Source organism: Pezoporus occidentalis, unplaced genomic scaffold (assembly GCF_034315485.1).
Source record: "Pezoporus occidentalis ecotype Australia unplaced genomic scaffold, CSIRO_AGI_Poc_V1 ctg15, whole genome shotgun sequence".
NCBI lineage: Eukaryota > Metazoa > Chordata > Aves > Psittaciformes > Psittacidae > Pezoporus > Pezoporus occidentalis.
The window spans coordinates 2,506,681-2,517,796 of record NW_026913316.1 but is presented as its reverse complement, the minus strand read 5'-3'; the positions used below and the strand labels follow the sequence as shown (position 1 = coordinate 2,517,796).

The window sequence follows — 11,116 nt, the reverse complement described above, 5'->3', positions numbered from 1 at the left end:
ACATTAAAACATGACACTGCCAGGTGAAATCTGAGACTTCTTCAAAAGAACATAATAGGAAAGTATCAATTAGAATCTACCAACAAAAAAAATCTATAATATTCTGTTTGCTCATTTCTTTAATTTGTTTCAACAAACTCTCCCCCCAGTTTTATACAGTCTTATCAAAAACCTCCACAGTGTATTACATAAACTGCATCATAAATCAAGTTGCTTGCTCTTCTTTTAGATGTATTTATTCAGCCAGTTGATCATATCCTTTCTTCCTTCCTCAATATAAGGCTTATCTTGAGGATTGATATCTTCTCTTCTATGATGCACAAACCCATGAGTTTGTCCAGGATAAATTCTAATTTCATAATCAAATTTTTCATTTTTTCTTTAGCTTCTGCTCCAGTAGGGTGATCTGTAATGCAGAGCACAGTAGTAGTTATATTACTGTAACTATATTCCATGCTGCCATTGTTCAACTTCCTAATTTATCATTCAGGCTGGACACTAATAACCAAGCTCCATATGGGCAAAACAAAAAGTAAAATTATACAAAGAAAATCCACCTTTGCAGTAAGGGTGTAGGAAATTTGTTATAATCTAAAGGCAGGTCCAACAATCTGCAAAGATATGGATATAACAAAAGTATTTCGTATATGTGAAACATATGACAATGCTAAATACACTACATCTGAATAAAACCGTTCTAACAGACACCTATGGATGCAGTTTGAGGTATCCAACATGGTTTATGGGTTTCTAGGATAAATGGAAAACAATGTCATACAGCAAATGATAGCTCCCTGAGTAGAGTAGTCCAAAACACCAATGGGATTTTGATAAAACCTTGTTACCTGGGTTACTAGCCATACTTCCACAAAAGAAAGAGACTTAAGGAAAATAAATCCAGTTTTAATTCTTTGCCTAGGTTACATTAGCCTTTCTATGTCTATCCCACTTTTTCTCATTATTTTTTGACCTCCAAGCACTATTACGAGGTTGAGTGTTGACTCCAAATTTGGGATGAAAATTTAAACATGCAGAAATGAAAGAAGACAAAGGTTATTAGCATACTTGATGAAGGGGAATTAAGTCATCTTTTTCAGTAAAAATGAAAAATGTAGGGTTCAGGAGGTTGGATGCATCATCAGAATCCTTCATCAGTCCTAGAAAACATGAAAGAAAAAAAAATCTGTTCAATTGACTCTTAAGGATAAATCTAGATTCAAACACAGCACTCAGCTTCTGCAGTGAAAAATTTCACGTCACATGCAACATGTAGCTACACATACTACCTTTACTTACAAGCTACTGTAAACATGGCTCCTAGAAGAATACCTTCCTAGATTAAAACTTAATTTAAACCAGTTTCTTAAGATACACACTGAATACCTGAATTAATAAGACGTGAAAGATACCCTCTGTGCAAGCAAGCTTGAGTTCTTTCAACCTGACTAGAAAAGTCAATGCTTTAGCGAGTAGTCCAAAATTTACTTTCAGAGAACACCAGCGAAGGGCAGCTTAGCTATTCCAGTTTCTTAAGCATAGCATAAAAGGAAAGCTAGTGTTAAAATAGCCAAAATCTAACTTTACAGAGTAGCTAGAGCAAAAATAACACTCTCTGCTCTTGAGTGAAGTATTCAGAGCAGTAGTAAACAGGAAAAGGGAGCTAAATTGAGAAGGTGATCAAAGGACACCATATCTGTCTGTGCAGACCTGAAATAAAGACATAGCTGTTATGACCTATTCTGAAACTAGAACAAATACCCTCACCACCATCTTCTTTGCACAGTATCCCTCCTACTCTGCTGAAAATATCTCTTCATCAGCTGAGAGCCAGATCTGAAGAAACAATGCTAGATCAAGAACTTACGCTACACTACATACATATGCATTTGCACCTGCTTGTATTTTATCATTGTATTTATTTATTTCACTTATTGTATTTAGCCACCATAGAGAGCTACACCAGCCTTTAATTCCAAGTGTGTCAGCCTCAGGTGATGTACAGCAATACCACCTCAGCAAAAACCAACGACCACTAATTTCTCAGCCACACACTGCTCCTTTAGATATTTCAGGACTGCATCAGCTTCTCTGAAACATATAAGCAAATGCAAATTAAGCATCCATAGTAAAATCAATATTTGAAAACATGAAAATACAGAAATGCATATAACTGTCCCCCATACCATGCTGCTACTATGTTTTCTTTCACATACTTTAAATAAATTATTTCAGACAAATATTAGGGGTTGCTAATCTGAAATTATCAGAAAGAAAAACAAACAAACAAAAAAAAACAAACTGAATGGAATCAAATAAACCACAACATGAATAACACACACTGAAGGGAAAAAAAAAAATGTAAAGTAGATGATTAAGCAACTACCTATGAGCTCAAAAAGCTTAAAATTCTCTGAGAAGCTGGATGCATTTTTGCTTTGTGACTGTAAATAGAAAAAGTAATAAAAAGCTTTATAGAGAATTCTATTCACTAGGCACTCAAAATACTGACAGTAACTTTAATTTAGTGTCTCAGAGATTTGCTGCAGGAAAGCCAGTGTAGCGAAAACGGTAGATGTTTTCAGAATTAACAATGTATCTTGAAATGCACCTTGCCCAGATGCTGTGTTCTGAAAACACCCATTTACCCCTGAAGCAAGTGTTACTATGCCGAGGCAGCAAAAAGAAAGTATTGGTGGGAGAGAGGTTGCAGTTAAGTCTTTTATAACACCTCAAGACTGTATTTTCAGCCCCAGTTTCTCACCCCCCTGGGGCACCCAAGCTATATATGCCCTCAATACATCAGCTTCACAAATACCACAGGATCCATCAACACACAAGCGCACACAGAAGCAAATTAAGCGCCAAAAGAATCTTTCTTCACTGGAGCTGACACTTGAAACATGTGAAGCGTCTGTAAGAAATGTGAGGCAGAGCCCAACCCTTCCTTCCCACTGCCCCACAGAAGGGACAGATTCTGAACTAAAACGTTTCCACAATAACTGACCCCTCTGAGACAGGAGCTCTGTGAAAATGATTCAGTTATGTCTCCTATAACTTTCTCACCAAATACCTAAACCCAGCAGCCTTCAACATAGCTACTTCCAGCAATCCAAGAGAGATATTTGCTCTCCCAGGAAGTTAATTCATTTGATCGCTAATCAGTGAGCCCTCCTCAGCACTGTCTTGCCAGTATCTTCCTTCTGTGTTATTCGGGCAGCACAGCGCCTCTGCTAGTGACAGGTCTTTTCTGGCAAATGCTCGGGCAGTGTTGCACATATGAGAGAGAAACATGACACTCCTCTTGGTGCCACCAGCGCTCACTGTGCCCTGACAACAGATGACAATATGCAAGACGAGGCTGGACGGGGCTTTGAGCAACCTGGTCTAGTGGAAGGTGCCCCTAGTGGAAGGGGTTTGGAACTAGATGAGCTTTAGGGTCCCTTGCAATCCAAACCATTCTGTGATGATTCAGCCATCAGCTATCTGGGCAAGTTACATCATGCTGGGCAAGTACTACAGTGCAGTCAAAACCTCATCTTCTTTCCATACAATATCTTAAAGTATCAGTCTCAGTGAAACTCAAGATAAGAAACATGCATTCTCACTGCTGTGTCACTGGTCATTTTTAAGCCAAGCATTTTGAGGCAGAGGAAGCAACTTGCAGTCTGTTATCAACATCAGATGACAAAACTCTTCACTAAGCCACTACTGAGAGACTTGTCCTTGAACTCTGTTCAAGGCAAAATGAAAGGTCACCAATTCCATTCACTTCTAAGGAGTCATTAAAAAACGCCACCTTCGCTGACAGATTAGCTGCATCCAACCTCAAACAAACAAACAAAATAAAAAGAGGAAAAGAAAGCAAAGCAACCGATATCTGACAGCAGATGTGATATCCAGGCAATGTGATATCCAGCTCCCTGACATCTTCCTTGTTTATTTTCCTGGCATCTCAAGTTTTCAGCCAATCATCAAACTTGGACTGATCATCATAAGTCTTCCAAGCTTCTCTTCCTGCAAAAGAAGTCTGGGCAGATGGTTCTGCACACACACACAAAAAACCAAACCAAATTGACTGAATTAATCAAACACCATCATTTTTTTTAGCCCTTCATAGCAGGGAAATTTTCTATCCAGGCATAATTTTGATTTGATTTCTTTTTCACTACTTTCAGAGAAAGTAATGTTTTTAAATATCATTGTTAACTATTCCACAGAAATGCCTATGAGCTTTAGAAAACTTCAATAGACATCTACATAGACTTTTTTCAATTACATAAAATAGCTCTTTACTACAGAGCACATCATGAGGCTTATTTATGAGCTTCTAAAAAAAAAAAAAACCACCAAATGGACTGAGGTCAGCAAAGAACAAGGTAAAGAAGAACCTGTGGGGAGAAAGGGAGGAGTGTTTTGTTGTGCAGATCATTTAGTGACTGGATAAAGGAAAGTACAGTAAGAGGCCACTCAGTACTAAAGAGTTCCTGCACCATGGGGATGCCCAAACCATGATTCAGGATGACCTTGACTGAAATGTGTTGTGAGACCAGCAGCAGAATTGTGGTGGTGCAGTCTCTCATGAGAGAAGGAAACAAGCAGGGAGTCTGGAGGCTGCCCCAGATGCTGCTATGCTTTCTCCCAGCCCACAGGGAATTAATGAGGTACTTGTGAAACTGCAGTCATTGCCTTCAGCTCTCTCCCTCCTCTGACACACCGTATGTATCTTAATGATCATGGTGAAACAATGGATCAGTTTGGCCTAAAGCAGATCAATGTATATGGCAAGTAAACTCATGTTTGGAAAGGCAGAGGCAAAATTGCACAGCCTTTGGATAAGTACGTGTCAGAAAGGCTACATACTGCTTTGAAAGTGAATCTTCCCAAGCCCACCTAGAACATGTTCTTTCCCATTCAAACTAGCCTGATAAGAACTACAAGCCATCATTCTTAATCTGGTCTCTGAAATACAGCTCTCATAGCTCCTCATCCCACACCACCCTGGAAAAAATCCAGCTGTTTTTCTCCCAATAAACATTGGTGCACCAGATCAGCAACATCCTGAAGCAGTCAGGAAAGACACACATGGCCACTCTTCATTCAGACACTGCTGCCTGAAAACTCTCAGCTGTCTTCCTGCCTAGAGCAATGGGAACACGAGCCATTTGATCGCTGCTGTATTAGCAGTACTGGTTGGGGGAAAGAAGATATTACAAAAAGAAGTATAACATGGCATGAATCACAGGGAAAAATTACTGCATCCAGTCTAACGTTGGGAATGATTGCATTTGGTCATGAGGCAAATGTAATTCCAATTATGGAGCCGAATAAGGGATGTCAAGTCCTCAGGAAAGACAGTAACAAGGAGCAGACTATAGACCAATTCATTGTTCCAGTGTATTAGAAAACCCTAATCCTCACAAAGGTATTATCTTTATCTCGGAGACATAAAGCTCCTTTCATCTCCACAGACAAATCTCAGCCACATGGCAACTGTCTGCTGAAGTGACTTCCCTCATGCTCCACAGGCTGAGAGCATTAAAGGCACCTTCTCTCAAAACTAGACTACTACAGTATTAGATGGAGGTTTGCTTTTTGGAACTGCAGGCCAGTCCCAACCCTATATGAATGTTTGCAATGTATACTGCAGATACTCTGCAGCATATCCAGTTATTGTAAGATGTTGCTGCATTTTGGTTATTGTAAGGTGTTGCTGCATTTTGGAATTTAACTGCTCTAGGGACCAAAAATGAGTGTGAAGGATTTGCAGGGAGAAAGGAGATTGTATTTAATATCCCATGTGTGCATATGAATCATTCATATGCACATAGTCAATGTGCATATTCAATATCATATCAAAATTTATGAAATCTCTGCTGCTGAAAATTTGTTTAAATCCCATTGTACAATTTTGCTTGAATTACTGTTTTAAGTAGTTCTAAAACCAGAATACCCACTTCCATTTCAAAACTAGTTTTTAAAGCCACCTCACACTGAAAACCATCAGAATCACTTTTTACTGCATCATGCATTCTATGTGTGCAGTCACTCTGTAAACAGCAAAGTATAAAGGAAGCATGCTGTACTCTGCAACATTTCACAACAATGTTCCTTTGTGGTTTTGTATTATGGAAATAAATCACTCAGACTGCTCTGGGAATAGTTTCCTCTCATGCATGGGAATAACAGGTCTAATAGAAGGCTAGAAATGATAAGAGTATGATTTCTTGGAGAAGGAAGGGTTTCTTACACGTATTCATTAGTTGCTAGCATATCAGCTACGTATCTGATGTTTGGGAGTTCCATCCAAACATATCATGAATCACAATCACAGCCTTGTCTGTGCTGGCAGGTGGTTTGCAAACATACACCTTGATGTACTTGACTTGCACTTCCTGCCCACGGCCTCCATAGTCAAACCTGTCTCCAATATCACATGGGCAGGGCCTCGATTCATTAGCCATCTAGGAATCTGCAGGAAAGCAAAAAGGACAAATGCTCATGCAACTTATTTGGAGTAACAGCTTTGATTACAGCTCATAATCTTCATGCAGTCCCCACAGTCCCCTGCAGACAACTAATTATCCTTGCACTATCAAGTAATACCTACTTGACACTGCAAGGTTAGAAGAGAAAGCTCCAGATTTTTATTGTGCACAGGCTCTTGGCACCAGCCCTTTCTGGCTGGCATAAACATCCTTGAATTCCAGGTCAGTCAGCATAATCCAGGTGTGCAGTAAGGGCAGAAGAAGGGTTTATGTCAGGCCTGACATTGCCTGGAGCAATCCTGCATATGGTAACTACATTTCCATGTGATGTCCCCACACCCTGTGCATCATAACTAGTCCTCTCATGTGGTCTTACAGTTCCTCCTCACAGGCTAGCACCTGGTAACCCCTTACTGTTACTCCTGCGAGACCCCACTGTCGGCATGTTGCTTTTCTGGCTACTTTTTCCCTTCAAGTTTTCATATTGCGTATCCCCTTTCCCTTCCTCTATGAAGAATGCAAGGCTGCTGGTGCTGCTGCCTACATGCACTTTGCTTGTTCCTTGTGTCCCCTGCTGTGTATGGCCCTTTTCCAGTAAACCTGTCATTAACTGGCATCTCTAAAAGTTCTAATAAATCAACTCTAAGAACATAGATCAGCAGAGGCTTTTCTCTGAGAGTTGCACACTACATAACCTGAACTGAGAGTGGTCAGAAGAATACAGACATACACCAGTGTTGTACATTTAACATTCCCTCACACATCACAAATATGTAACTTCTCTAGAAGTATACGTTGTAAAGGAGAAACTGGACATTCCTCCACTTCTCAAGTGAAGAAAGGTTTCTGAAGAGTTTATGACCTAAGATGTCCTCTCAGGAGACTCCCTCAAGCTCAGTTTAATTACTTGTTCATTTCAACTGGAGATAAGACACTGTAGCATCTTGTTAAACCCAGCTAACTTTTGGTGCTTCCTACTCTTCCCCCTCCACCAAGCAGTAGGTGGTCATACACAGAGCATTTTTAATACTTCAGTCTGAGAAGCTGTTTAACCTCGCTCTGCCGCACTCTTAACCAATCAAAATGGCACTGCTTCCTTCTTAACAAGAGCTAGTCTCTCTTCCCATGTAAATGCATGCACTGGAACAATACTCCTTGGTCTGGCTGGTCCCCTGACTAAAGTGAAATGCAGCATTGTGGCAATAAAAATCAAACGTACTCTTCAACGTGCAACTATTTTTGTTAGGAATATATCTTAGCCATTTATTCCCTTCTAGATTATATAACTAACTCAAACAGATGTCAAATTAGACCTTTAATACACTTCCAATACTCCCTTCCCTGTTCAGTTTCTCTGCTACATATATGTGGAATGTGGTAAATGGTATTAAAAACAAAACAAGAAAACACAGTGAATAATAAAACAAATTACTAAAAATCCTGCCTCTTTACACCAGTTATGCTCTTTTCACAGGACAATGAACTTTGGGGTGATATTTGGAGAGGTTCCCATCACTGAGAACCGTCCCCCTTTAAGGACGCCTCTCAACTGTGTCTCTTCTGAGCAAAGCTTGTCTCCTGACCTTCTGCAGTCAATCTCCACATAACCTCCAAGAGATGCAGTTGGAGTTTAGCTCTCCAGTCAGACTGACTGCAACTTTGCCAGCATTACAGTGAGGCAGAAGAACCTTTTACAAACCTCAGGCAAAGGTGTGAGACTTCAAACATACTTGGTCTAACTGACCAGCTTAGAACAACTCTACCATAGTGTTTGCCGACTGTTTGCCTTCACAAGCAGTTCATGTGAGCAGAAAGCCAACAAAAATTGATTTCTATTTAAGCAGAATACTTGGTTCTTTTAAAATAAACCTGTTAAAAAAAAAACAAACCACACAATCTGTGTTTAAACAGAAATAAGAGTATTGACAGATTTTAATGAACAAAACCAAAATGCTGCATTAATAAGATTTTAAAAAACATAATGGGTTGAAGAATGTTTAGGAATTATTCATAGAAAGGGGTAAATCATCTTGTACTACTGAGGCTCTCTCCACAAACATGACAAAATTCACAGCCTTTGAACAGGCTTTTGAATGATTGGTGAAAAATACTAATTAAACTAATTTTCAAAAGTCCATAAGAATAGTTCACAGAAGGGATTAACAGAGATGCTGAGCAGACCATGAGCAAAACACGTTTTTCTCCCCACACTTCACAGAATTTGTCTGGTACAGCTAAAATACATTTAAATAAAGATTGCAGGAACCTAGGATTTTAAAAATTACTTTTAAACTGAATTCTAATTTTCACCTATATATAATTCAACCACCACAAGTTTAATGAGCGGAAGGTTGTTAGTTTAGAAATCTGATTGCATTTGCAGTTTAGAGCAGCTCTTTGCACTTGTAGGCGAGATCAGTTCTTTGCATTTGTAAAACTTCAAATGAAACACAGTTCAAACTTGTTGCAGCTGAGACACGAAGACTTTTAGCATATCGACTACCCAGGTTTGATCCCCACCTAAGAAATCAGATGCATTGCCATCTCTTTTCACTTTTTTTTCAGAGCTTTACAACTGTGAATTTCAGCATGACTTCAAAATGCTGCATGCCTTGCCTTCTTCCAAAGAGCTACTCACTATGCAGGCTCACAGTTCTAGACACTCTCACATTTTATCAAGGCCACGCATGACATTATTTACAGCCCACATCTGGCCTTAATTCACCGTTTCCCATTTCAAGATTTAGGCTATCGCATAAGCCCCCTTGTCATGTCATGAGCGTGGCAACTCCCTGTTTTCTCATCCAGCCAGCTCTGATCCCCAAGTGATAGGACTGCCAGAGAAGAAACTGGGAAAAATGGTTTCCAGAACAGTCCATACCATAGCAAAGATTTCTACTACCTTTAATGAGCACTAGTGATACTGGGATGGCAAAAGTTCAGATTTACCAGCTGCTATTATTTGAATGCTACTTCTTCAGCGATATATATTCAGGTAGCATAAGGCCAACCCCTCTCAACTGAGTTTTAGTTTGCTCAGTCATTTTAATGTGATTTTTGTACTATTTGTCTAATCATGTTTAGATAAAAGAGTTGCAAGGAGATTAATTCAGCAGTTTGGAACTAATACTGTTTGTCATGGTTAAAATTCTCTTAAACAGTTTAGTATACCTCTATTTATATTTGTTTATATGAGAGAAAAGATCTTACTTATGATGAGCAAGCATAAACAGAATACCTCCAGGGTACAATTCAAATCATGCCGCTTCCAAATCATTGGCTTATCAAGTTTAATGCTATCCTAAGGCAAACCGAATTTGGCACATAGAGGAGATAAACAGATAAACATTCAGTAGAGCAAAATAAAACGCAGGGTGGGGCAATGTTGTATCACAACCAGGGCTCCCTTTGAGCAACTACAGTCCAAAGGACATTCCATCTTTTACATTAATCCAGCAGGCTGCAGTGCCTTGCTGCACGCAGAAACAAGATTCAGCAGTTTTGCTTGCTACAGCCTCCCACTTAACTAGGAAGCCAAGTTTCCTCTGACAGTGGTGTACTTTACTGCTGGATTTGACAGGGATCATTCTGAGTGTTGATTATTGTAATTAGAGCCAAACACCCTGACAGCCTTCTTCGTAACAATCAAGGAGAGAGGCCCCACCCTGTGGACGCTTCCTGGAGCAAGTATGGCTGTGAGGCTGTTAACCACAGTGCTGTCAATACAGTGCTGAAAAACTAGCTAATATAGCCACCTACATTAGACCTGAACGAAACGAGAGTTACATCTGGGCTGAACAGCTAGGGGCTATGCACAGAAAACACCTCCTTTCTTTCTCTCCCCTTTCTGCAGGTGAGAGGAATCCTGGCTCAGTACTGCTTTTAAAGACCTGGAGGAAAGCTTACATATTGCCTGCAACCTCCTTACCTGCACACTGAGGAGGGGCAATGAGGGCAGAAGGGAATGAACCGGGATGAGGTTAGGGCATCCATCACCACCAAGGTCAACCAGCCAAGCCTGGAAACAATTGATGAAGGGCTCAGAAGCCATGTCATCTGTGTTCATGTGCTATGAACAGCAGCAGAGCCGGGATCCCCAGCATGGCTGGAGACACCCTGATCCATTCCTAATGACCCCTCATCTCCTACAAAAACAATATCACATATGGCACTCCCTTCACAAACCCACAATACTTGGAGGATTTTTCCGAGGTCATGAAGCCACAGGGAGACAGGAGCGATGTCAAGAGCTCTCCTGGGGGCACAGGGGAATGATGCAAGACCCGGACCTAGCTACACAAGATACAGCTAAGGACCGGTATGGCCATCTGGGGAGACGGGCTAACACAGGCTCGAGTTATCATGCACAATACACCAGGTTAACAACGGGATTCTGGGGGACTGAGGTTTGCCCTGGAAGGCAGTCCTCCCATGCAACCCCGCACCATGGGCCAGAACAGCTCCTAAACCAGACGGCGCTATTCCAGGCATCACCCCGAGGGGTTTTGAAACTCTCCAGAGAGGGAGATTCCATCACTTCTCTAGGCGGGTTGCTCCAGAGCTCGATCGTGAAACAACCATCCTCTCCTCACAGCTCAGCACTTCCCCGGCTGCATCCCCCGCCTTCCTGC

At 40.7% G+C, this 11,116-nt stretch overlaps 1 pseudogene; it reads right to left on the bottom strand.

Annotated features, from left to right (window-relative positions):
* Positions 1 to 220: 220 nt before the first annotated feature.
* On the bottom strand, positions 221 to 7,818 carry LOC134159667 (carboxymethylenebutenolidase homolog; annotated as a pseudogene).
* Positions 7,819 to 11,116: the final 3,298 nt, after the last annotated feature.